Here is a 12,211-nt window from a genome sequence, read left to right on the forward strand (position 1 = left end):
TTGAACCTGCGATCCTCCTGACTCAGCCTCCCAAGTACTGGGATTACAAGGGTGTGCCATCACACCCAGTGTACCATTATTTTTAATTTTGAAAAAAATACCAAAACTGAATTAACAAAAGAAACCAAAAGAAAGCTAACGGTGGAGTTTCACAAAGATTGAAAAGCTTGTATTGATTTGCCAGAAAACAAAGGAAGAGTTGAAAAGATAAATGAAACCAAAAGTTGGTACTTGAAAGGACTAATAAAATAGACATCCCCCTGCTGATTCTGATGAAATAAAAAGAAAGAAGGCAACATCATACCGTGTTAGTAACAAGAAGGGAGACATAAATGTGGAAGAGATTACAGGAAATTTTAGAAATTGTTATGTGCAACAATATGGCAATCGATTTTAAAGTCCTGAGGATGCAGAAGTTCTCTTCTTAAAATATTAACTTTTGAAATGAACCGGAGAAGACATAAAAGAAACTAAAACAGACACAGAATAGTCTGACATGGTAATCATAGAGGTAGTATGTAAGAAAAGAAACTGGGCTCCGCTGGTTTTATAGCTGACTAAACCATAATAGGACAGATAATGCCAATGTTTATTTGAATGATTCCAGACTTTAGAAAAAAAATAGAAATAGAAATCTCCTCATTTATCTGTATACTTTATATAATGAAGGGCAGCAGTGAATGATTGTTCTATTTTACAGTTGCCTGTGCCTTTATTTTTTTAAATGAAGTAACATCTTATTAAATGTCTCTGAGAATATAGAGTTCTTCAGAAAATTTCTCCTAGTGAAGCATGATGGTGCACAGCTGTAAGCTCAGTACTTGGGAGTCTGAGACAGGAGGATTGCAAGTCAGCCTCAACAACTTAGTGAGACTCCAGAACTTAGCAAGACCCTGTTTTAAAACAAACAAACAAACAAACAAACAAATAAGGCTCTGGGTATATCTTGGAGGTAGAATACACCTGGGTTCAGTCCTCTGTAACACACACACACACACACACACACACACACACACACACACAAAGTTTCTCTCATTAGTTGCACTGAATATATTTGTGATGAAATAATTTGCTTTGATTCCTTCTAGTGGTCTCTTTTTGGCTCATTCATTCACTGATGGCACTTGGTCTTGAGGTGTTACAGAGTTTACCTGAGGTGGTCTTTAGTAAGAATTTGTGCATTCTCTTTGGGGACCTTTCAGGAGCAGACCAGCAGGAAGGGAGAATTTATACTTAAAATTTATACTTAAAATTTTCTTGCATCTTTAGATCCTGAGGCCTGTGAGCTAGAGAGACCCTGAGTTTGAAGATGTTGCTGGAGAGGGGATTTTCCTCTTCCTGCTGAGACCTGCCATGGCAAGACTGAGGATGGCTGGCACTGTCCTCTCTCCACGGTGTCCTGGCAAGGTTTCTTCTCCACTGAATTCTGTTTTTACACCTCGTCACACCTGTTTGAATTCTCAGTACTCTCTTGTCCATGTGCATAGGCATATTTACTGACCAAGTTATTACATTTGTTCTTATTGATATATGCAAAATCCTATTTTGAGTGATGATATATATCAAAGAACAGTTTACCAAGAAGTCCTGTTAGTCAAGGCCCCCAAGTGTATTTTTGCATAGCCCCCTTCGCTCCTTCTATATTGCCTACACCACAGTCTTATTCTCCCACACCATCATCTCTCCACTGACCGACCAAGTTGCCCCACTTTGCTCCTCCCCTTCCTACCCAGATCGCCTTTTGAAATACAGGTGAAATCACATGACTGACTGCTGTTCTGGTGTGGATTTAGAATGTCCCCCAGACCTCATGGGGGTAAACAAGGCTTTCCTGCCTGCCATGATCTAATAGCAATCTCAATATCTCTGTCTCTCTTTTTCGTCTCCACCATGATGCCCTGATGACCCAGAGCTCCGGCTTCATCTAACATAGACTGAAATTTCCAGGGCTATAATTCAACAAATTTCTTCTAAAGTTTACATGTCAGGTGTTTGGATCACTGCAATGTGAATAGAGACTGAAATGATTCTTGGGTATAAAAAGCATCAATAGCTACCAAGCACATTAAAAGCAAAACTCGACTCCCTTCTCAAGGCCTACAGAGGCTTGCACCATCTCATCTGGACTCAACTCCCACCCTTATCTAGTTCCACTCTCTCCACTGATGACTCCTCTATTCCCAGGAGTGTTTATTCAAGTTTATCCTGTCCCAAGGCCCTTCTGAAAACTGTTCTCCTGGTTTGGAACCATCTTTGTTCAGCATCTAAGGTGACCAGGACCAAATTGTTTCCATTATTCGGGGCTCCCTGCTCTTTCTTTTCGTAGGTTTTGTGACCAAATATTAGGCCTTTGTTACTCTCTTGCACACTATTGAAGATTTCTAGAAATGACCCTCAAGGGCCTTAGCCTCACTCCTCCTTGAGTGTGGGTGGGATCTGGGAATATGATGAGGTATTTCAATCAGGATATTATGCTAAATGGCAAAAGAGAGAACATCTCGGTGGACCTACTCTAATCACATGAGCTCTTTAAAAGCAGACAGAGACAGGCATGGTGGTATGCACCTGTAATCCCAGTACTTGAGAGCTGAGACAAGAGGATTGCAGGTTTGAGGCCAGACTCAGAAACTTAGTGACATGTTGTTTTTTAAAAAATAGGGCTGGGTAGCCGGGCGTGGTGGCGCACACTTGTAATCCCTGCGCTTGGGAGGCTGAGACAGGAGGATCGCGCAGGTTCAAAGCCAGCCTCAGCTACTTAGTGAGGCTCTCAGCAACTTAGTGAGACCCTGTTTCCAAATATAAAATAGGTCTGGGAGTATAGCCCGGAAGTAGAAAGCCTCTGGGTTCCACCCCTAGTACCACCACAAAAAAATAAAATAAAATAAAATAGGGCTGGGAGTGTAGCTCACACATAGAATGACCCTAGGCTCAATCCTCAATACCAAATAATAACAGCAGATAGTTTCCTCTAGCTTGTCCAGAAGAGGAAGTTGGAAGGATTCAAAGAATGAGGAAGATTGGATGTGCCTTTGCCAATTTGAAGATGGCAGGGGCCTTCTGAAAAGAAATATGTACAGGGGCTGAGAGAGGTACCTGGCAGACGGCCACCAAGAGACTAGAGACCTCAGTCCCACAACCATAAGGAGCTGCCAACAACCTGAATGTTTGTTTTTTTATTCCATTTCTGTTGCTCTAATGAAATAACCTATACAGGGTGTGTCAGTCAGCTTTTGGTCACTATAACAAATACCTGAGGTAAATCAACTTACAGAGAAAAAAAGGTTTATTTATTTTAACTCACAGCTATGGAGATTTCAATCCATGGCTGGCTATAATTAATTGCTTTGGATTATAGTAGAGCATCATGGAAGGCAAACACACTCTCGATGACCTAAAGACCTCTCACTAGACACTGCCTCTTAAAGGTTCTATCACCTCCCAACAGTACCATGGGCTGAGGACCAAGCCTCCAACACATGAGCCTTTGGGGGTCATACTAGATTCATGGTATTGGGTAATACACACACACACACACGTGTGTGTGTGTGTGTGTGTGTGTGTGTGTGTGTGTGTGTGTATACTTGGCTAGCTGTTCTAGAGGCAAGAAAGTCCAAGAGCATGGCCCTTCTGCCTGGCCTCCTGTGAGGGCACCTTGCTGCATCAGAATATGGCGGAGGACATGACATGATGAGACAGAGCAAGTTTACTGGTTCAGGTCTCTCTTCTCATAAAGCCACTGATGCCGTCATGTGGGCTCCACCCTCATGAACTCTACTAATCCTAATTATTTCCCAAAGGCCTCATCTCTTAATACCATCAACATTGTGAAATGGGGGATTAAGTTGTCAACACAGATACATTTGAAAGATATATTCAGATTGTAGCAAGTATGGAATTGGGTTTTTCTCTCTTGGATCTCCAGATATAGAGCAGAGTCTGCTGGCCTTTGGATTTTAAACCTTGAGCAGGGATCCCAAAGGATCCTCTCCAGACTTCTCACCTACAGAACTGCATGCTATGGACGGGTGTTGTTTTCAACAACCAACTCAGTGGTATGGTATATGATGCACACTGACAGAAAAACTAACACACCTATGTAGAATGGAAGCTTTACAAGGCCAAAATCCTTATGTCTCCACATCATTCTATGCAGTTCTTGGGACAGCCTAGTAGATGTCAGGCACCCAAACCATGTTGATGGATTGGCCCATAATTGATTGGCTGGTAGACAGCAACTACTAGGTGGAAAGTCAAATAACAAAGCTGAGATTCTGTCATGGCCAGATATTGATTACTTCCATGGGTGGTGACAGTTCACTCAGTTACATGAAGTTATATGACTGGATTAATTTTTTGGACTTTCATTAGTTTTTCAGGCTAATCTCATCATTTTTGGAAATCAGTGGATAACGTGTGTGTGTGTGTGTGTGTGTGTGTGTGTGTGTGTGTGTTACTAAGGGTTAAACCCAGGGGTATTTTACCTCTAAGTTATACCCTTAGCCCCCTTTTTTATTTTGAAATAGAGCCTCACTAGGTTATTGAGGGACCCGCTAAGTTGCTGAGGCTGGCCTTGAACCTGTGATCCTCCTCTCTCAGCTTCCCAAATATTAGGATTACCAGTATATGAAACCATGCCAGCTTGGATAAACTTTCTAAGTGGTGTGTTGGTTATACTAGAAGGGCAGAACTTTATAATCTTTTGGTTTGCTTTGCTCTTCTACTATTTTGTTGAGTTACCTTGGGCAATTATACAAGGCATTTAAGTCTCAGGTTTCTCACCAGAAAAGTAGAGATTATGGAGATCCATAACACAGACATAATTTGTCTTGTAAAAAAAAAGCTTCTGACAGTACAACATAAAGACATTATAAAGGCATTATAAACGTCATTGTTTCTTTTCAAGTTCTCATTATTCTTCAAACTCCCAACTCGTGATCTCTATTATAGAAATCATGTGGAAATATAATATCCTATTTTACCACAAGAGGGTGTATTCGACCTTGGTAGACAGCAAAGCCTAATATTTAAAGCCTTTCTTCATAGACCTGGACTTTTCAGAGGGTTTAATATGTATGAGATCAATTCTAAATGTCATCATCAAATTATTTTGGAAGGTTATTTGTGTGTGTGTGTGTGTGTGTGTGTGTGTGTGTGTGTGTGCGCGCCTGTGTGTGTGTGTTCCAGGAAGTCTATATATCCGTCCCATGTGTTTTCTGATGCCTGTGGAATGGGAACCATATTTTGACAACATTTCCTCCATCAAACAATAAATCTCTGGCATTAAAAGAAGAGATTGTCCCACGAAAAGGACAAGGGTTTTCATTTGGAATCCATTAAAAAGAATCCCAGCTCAAAAATATTGCTGCAAAACATATCTTGCTTTTTGGAGCAAGTCAGAATGGCTCACAGGTGGAAAGTACAAAACTGAGGGTACCAAGTCCAAGGATACCTTCCTTTCTAAATGTCTCCACCATCTTGAGAATTTACATTTTTATTTTCTACTCTTCTGACTTCTTTCTCTAGTTCCTTCCTCTATACCAGGCGAATGTCAGCTAGGATTCTCTTCTCCAGGTGAGAAGACCTCTCTGTTCCAGCTCCCAGTGGCCTTGGGGGTCTCCTGCCCCCCAAGTGGTTACAAGTGTTTTTTCTCTTCCTTTCTTCCTTTTTATTTCCCCAGAGTGAGAAAAGAGAATAGGTGTGAGGTAAGTCACACTTTGAACATCAGTATTATCTTGGCCACTTACTGGTTGGGTTATCTTGGATATACTATTTAAAGTTTCTAGGCTACGGTTTATTCACCTGAAAATTGAAGACAATCGTAACAAAGTCATGAACTTTTGGTGATGATTGATGAAATCATATTATATTGTAGTATATGTTTTGAGAAAACAGTTATTTTGGAGGTTTCTTCAGTTTTGCCCCTTCCTTATATCTATTCTCCCAAAGTAAATAGCTCTCTTCTGCTTTTTTGCTTTGAAGAAGGATTTTTGTTATAGTGGGAGATGCCTCTAAGCCACTTCCCTTTCCATCTTCTGTTTTCCCAGATCCTCAGCTTATTGGTAAAATCCCACAAAGAATTCTTTTGAGGAGTGCCATTTACAGGGAAATGGATGGAACTGGAGGACATTATGCTAAGTGAGATTAGTCAGTCACAAAAAAAAAAAAAAAAAATCGGATGCTCTCCCTAATATGGGGAAGCTAGGGAGAAAATGGATCATAGGAGGAACTCTAAAGGAGACGCTATAGATGAGCAAATAAGGCGACCTAACTGAGGGGTTGGTAGAGGGAAAGAGGGAAATTTTCTAATAAATATGATGTACTTTAACAAACATATCAAGATCAATCACTAAGCCAAACATGAGAAGGAGGGAGGGGGAAGGAATAGGGTGGGAATTGGGTAAGGGCTGGTTGGGTGATGTGTGCATGTATGTCTTCACCATCTTGCATCCCATCAAGATGTATGACTACAATGCACCAATAAAAAATTTAAAAATAGCCAGGCACGGTGGTGCACGCTTGTAATCCCAGCGCTTGGGAGGCTGAGACAGGAGGATCGCACAGGTTTGAAGCCATCCACAGCTACTTAGTGAGGCTCTCAGCAACTTAGTGAGACCCTGTTTCCAAATAAAGTATAAAATAGGTCTGAGAGTATAGCCCGGAGATAGAAAAGCCCCTGGGTTCCACCCCCAGTACCACACAAAAAAAAATAAAAAATAAATAAAATAATTGCCTTATGAATTAGGCTAAGAGGTAAGCACAGAAGCCTGTGCTCTAGCTTGTGTCTGAGAAAGGGTACTGCTGACTCTGAAGTAGGCAACAAATGGAGTCACAACCAAGACAAAATTTTCATCTGTAGCTGGGTGTTGTGATGCATGCCTGTAATTCCAGTACTTGGGAGGTTGAGACAGGAACATAATAGGTTCAAAGCCAGCCTCAGTAACTTAGGGAGACCCTGTTTCAAAATAAAAATAACAAGCCGGGCATGGTGGCCCATGCTTTTAATCCCAGCGCTTGGGAGGCTGAGACAGGAGGATCGCACAGGTTCGAAGCCAGCCTCAGCTACTTAGTGAGACCCTGTTTCCAAATAAAGTATAAAACAGGTCTGGGAGTATAGCCTGGAGGTAAAAAAGCCCCTGGGTTCCATCTCCAGTACCACACAAAAGATAATAATAAAAATAAAAAATAAAAGTAAAAATAACAAAGTGTAGGGATATAACTCAGAGGTAGAATGTCCCTGGATTCAATCCCTTGTACACACACACAGACACACACACACACACACACACACACACACACACACACACACACACACTCACACACACACACACACACACACACATCCCACACACATTTTATAAAGACAATAGAAAAACATTCTTTGAAAGACAAGTTGCCAGCAATATGGCTTATGATTTTTTTTCTCAAACAAAGTTATTTTAAATTTGCTAAAATCATCTGAGATGAGGAGCCTGAGATTGTACATATCTTGATAAAATACAAGGATTAGAGGTGGTAAATATTAATGGCAAATAATAATGAATTTGAGACTGAATAAATTGCTCAATCTGGTTTCCAAAACAAATATTAATGTCAAAAATAAGCTTAAAAAGGAGATGTTTAATAAAACAATATTTATAAGAGTATCAGTCTAAATTTATAGATTTTATAAAATACAGCAAACAAGAAAAAGTAAGCACTAAGAAAGTATAGAACTTAAAAAAAACACCAAAAAAACAAATGGTTTACCTAGAATGAGAAAGGCTTAGAACTACTATCCCTATTTTTACTTTGAAGTTGAAGAAAAAGAGGTTAAATATCATTTTGCCATACATAAAGCTAATTAAAATTTTAAAAAAAGTAATGAAAAATATACAGCCAAAGAAAGAAAGCAAAGAAAATTAAAATAATGAAGATGTCTGTAGCCAGAAATCATATAGTAATAGAAATAATAAGTAATAGAAGTAACTACTGTATATTATATGTTTGTTTTGAGCCAGGACCCAGGGCTTACAAATTATAAGCATTATCTCTGAACCTTATGTGGTAAGTACTATTATTATTATAATTTTGTTAATGAGAAATTTGAGGCTTATTGAGACCATAACACACACAAGAATGTAGTATGTAGTAAAGGTAAAATTTCAAACATTAAATAAAATATGAATCACTGAATAAATATTCACCAGAAAATTTGTTAATCATTTATTTTAAAAAGTTCCCAATAGAACACAAAACAAATCTTAAATTGTTCTGGATTATATAACACACAAAAAAACACATCTATACACACACAAACACACACACACAGATGCACACAAATATAAACTAAAAAAATAAGAGCAATAAAATGTTAGATTGTTGTTCTTTATTTTTTTTACAGATGCACACAAATATAAACTAAAAAAATAAGAGCAATCAAATGTTAGATTGTTGTTCTTTATTATTATTTTTTAATATGCAAGTTGCAAAATGCCTGATATATGTTGGGTTACCATATGAAGGCTTTTGTTGCTGTCATATCACAAGAATGCTGGAGCAAAGGGCTTATAGATTGGTTGAGGGGCCTAACAAAATTATTGAGGCCGTCTCCATCCTTTGGTCCTGCTATTCCTAGTTGTTTGGCTTTTCATCCTTATTTACTTCCTATTGGGGCAACAATATATTCTATTTACATGGGAATATATATAACAATAAATATTCTATTTATATGGGAATTGATTGCCAAATTAAAAAAGAAGGAGTTAGCAAGATGGTGGGTGAATATTCTGTGGTGGGCCTCTCTCTTTATAAGAGTGGGAAATCTTTCCCAGAATCCTCTTCAAATACCCTCTGACTTCTCTCATTGGCCAGTACTGTGTCACATGACTACTCTAGCTACAAGGAAAGCTGGGAACATGAAAATCCAGCATTATTGCTTTTTAAATGGGAGATTAGTTAGAAAGATTAAGTGATATAAAGTGATGAATTTAAAAACTCACACCACAGTGACTTTGTTTAAATGGAAAGGGAAAGTCCTGTTAAGCATATGATAAGAATGTCAAAATAGACCTAATTCCCAAAAGATTAAGCACTCTATTCTTTTAAAAGAAACTCTCAAGGGGAAAAGTTTTTTTAGTCAAAATAAGAAACACCAATATAAATCACATCAGAAACACAAATTAAAGATACATTGATGAAATGTATTTGAAACATATAACATCAATTGAGTCAGAAATATATTGAGATACTGTGTGTGTGTGTGTGTGTGTGTGTGTGTGTGTGTGTGTGTGTGTTAGGGATTAAACTCAGAATCTTTCTACGTCTGAGTTATACCCCCAGATCTATTTTATATATATATATATATATATATATATATATATATATATTTTTTTTTTTTTTTTTTTTTTTTAATTTTGAAAGAGAGTCTTGCTAAGTTGCTGAGGATCTAAGTTGCTGAGGCTGGCCTTTAACTTGCAATCTTCCTGTCTCAGCCTCCCAAGTATGGACATTACAGACCTGTGCCATCACACCTGGCTGAAGTACTCTTAAGATTCTAATTTCTTGCCCTTATTATCCGTGACTTGTGTTTTTGTTAATGACTTAGTTCAACATCACCTTGAATAGAATTGGAGTTGTCTGGTAGAAACGTCCAGAGAAGGACACACCAACTGTTCATCCCTTTCTGTTTTCTCTGTTGTAACTTTCAAACGGAAAAATCAAAAGGGAAGGCCAGAGGGAGGCCTAGGGTGAAGTCTAACCAAAATCCATAAAAGAATTCTGGGAGGCACCAGGTGTCCTTGGGATGCTAGAAATTGGTCTTGAGTGGGAAAGGAACCAGAATGAAGGGTTCTTGGACTCTGGAAACCTAGAGTCTGTGACTGTAGTGATGAGCTCAGCTCCCATGGTGGACTATACCACAGGCCCCGTGGAAGCCAAGCCATCTCTCACAGTGAGTTGGAGATGGTACTGCAGGACCTTTGGGTGGAGGAGCTGAGATGCCACGGATCTCCTTGCTATGTGGTGAGGGCTCCCTTTATTAGTCACCTGCACAACCACTGTGCCTTGTCTAGCTGCAGACACCAAGCCAGGCCTCTTGACTCTGCCAAGCCCGTCCCAAATACCTTCATACTCAGCTCTCCTCTTTCCCAGCAGCTCAAAATACTTGTTAAATCCCCTGAAACAGGAGAGAGGAATCCATGGCACCTGGCTGAACAGCAATGAGTTAGAAAGCAACGGAGCCAGGAGTGGTGGTGCATGCTTTTAATTCTAGTACTTGGGAGGCTGAGGCAGGAGGATCGTGTTGCACAGCCAACCTTGGCTACTTAGTGAGGCCTTTTGCAACTTAGTGAGACCTTACTTCAAAATAAAGAATAAAAAAAATAGGGCTGGGGGTGTAGCTCGGAGGTAAAATAGCCCTGGGTTCCATTTTCAGTACCATTAAAAAAAAAAAGAAAAAAGAAAAAAGGAAAAAAAAAAAAGAGAGAGAAAGCAATGGCCAGGCACCTGAGCTTTGGTGGGAACAGACAGTGGTGAAAGTTATGAAATATTCCCCAAACAGCTGGAATATTAGGGAAAGCCCTGTCCATGTCACAAAAAAAGTCAATTTCCTGGAAATGTTTGGTTAGCCATTTCAGAAGATGTAGTTATTTCTCAACCTCTTGAAACCCATGTCCATGATTGATAAATATATGATTCTTTCCAACCACACTTCCCAGGTCAGGATAAATCCCGGTGTCTCAGGATCAATCGGGCAGGCGACCCTCTTCGCTCTTCTGTTAAAGAATAATATTCGGTTGAGTTTCGCTTTCTGTAATTGGCAAGATGAAGTCAATACATAGTATTCTGCTATAAATCACTTTTGAATTATAAATGTACCTTCAACCCCTCAAGTGTAAATCAACTCTAGATTACGTGTGTGTGTGTGTGTGTGTGTGTGTGTGTGCAGACACACACACTTAAACATTCATACACTTAAAATAGACGTGGAGACAGGAATATTCTTGTTTTAATGCCATGTTACATATAATTAATTTTTGGGGGGTGGTGTACTGGGGCTTGAACCCAGGTCATTCTGCCTCCAAACTATATACCCCCCCCCATCCCTTTTAAAGTTTTTGTTTTGAAACAGGGTCTCTCTAGGTTTCTGAGAGTCTTGAAACCTACCTCCAAGCTACACCTCCAGCCTTTAAAAAGAATTTTTTTTGTGTGTGGTACTGGGGATGGAAACTAGGGGCATTCTACCTCCAAGCTACATTCCCAGCCTTATTTTTTTTATCCATTATTTTGAAACAGGGTCTCACTAAGTTGCGGAGAGCCTAAGTAGCCGAGGCTGGTCGTGAACTTGTGAACCTACTGTCTCAGCCTCCCAAGTACTAGGATTACAAGCATGTGCCGCCATGCCCAGCTTAATTATTTTGTGTTGAAACAGGGTCTCTCTAGGTTTCTGACAGTCTTGCAACATTGCTGAGGCTGTCATCAAATCCCTCATTCTCTTGTCTCAGCCTCCCAAGTATTGTGAAGGGTGGTGGTGACCTTAGGACATGTCCTGTCATTGTCCAATGAAGGAGGATGGGCTCAGGCATTCCGGAGAGAGAAGAGAGTTGGATCCTTCTTTCAAAATTGAGGGTAATAAGGAAATCAGGCTGCTGGGCTAAGATATCCCTGGCATTGTCCAGGGAAGGCCACAAGGTAAAAATCCACAGTCCCCCTGACATGTTATTCTTTCTCTGACATCTGAATGGAAATAATTTCTCAAAGGCCAGAAAAGCTCACGCTATTTGCAGATGGAGCTGAAAGATGGTTTGCAGCCTTCTGGCCCACAGCCGGAGCCACAAGGTGTTAATGAGCTTTCCAAGCTGTGCATCAGAGAAGAGGCTTTCAGACTGAGGTCTTAGCTGCAGACCGTCACTAAGATGGCTCAGCCCAACTTTGGAAAGATGAGACAAATTCACGTGATTGGGCTGGGCATGGTGGTGAATGCCTATAATACTAGTAATTGGGAGGCTGAGACAGGAGGATTGCAGGTTTGAGACCAGCCTTAACAATTTAAAAAGGCCCTATTAAAAAACAAATACTACAATAGGGCTGGGTTCTAGATCAGAGGTAGAATGCCTCTGCGTTCAAATTTCTTCTTCCCCCAGACACACAAGAAAAAGGAAGGAAGGAAGGAAGGAAGGAAGGAAGGAAGGAAGGAGAAAGGAAATAAAAAAGAGAGAAAGGAAGAAAGGAGAAA

Source organism: Muscardinus avellanarius (genome assembly GCF_963383645.1).
Source record: "Muscardinus avellanarius genome assembly, chromosome: 16".
NCBI lineage: Eukaryota > Metazoa > Chordata > Mammalia > Rodentia > Gliridae > Muscardinus > Muscardinus avellanarius.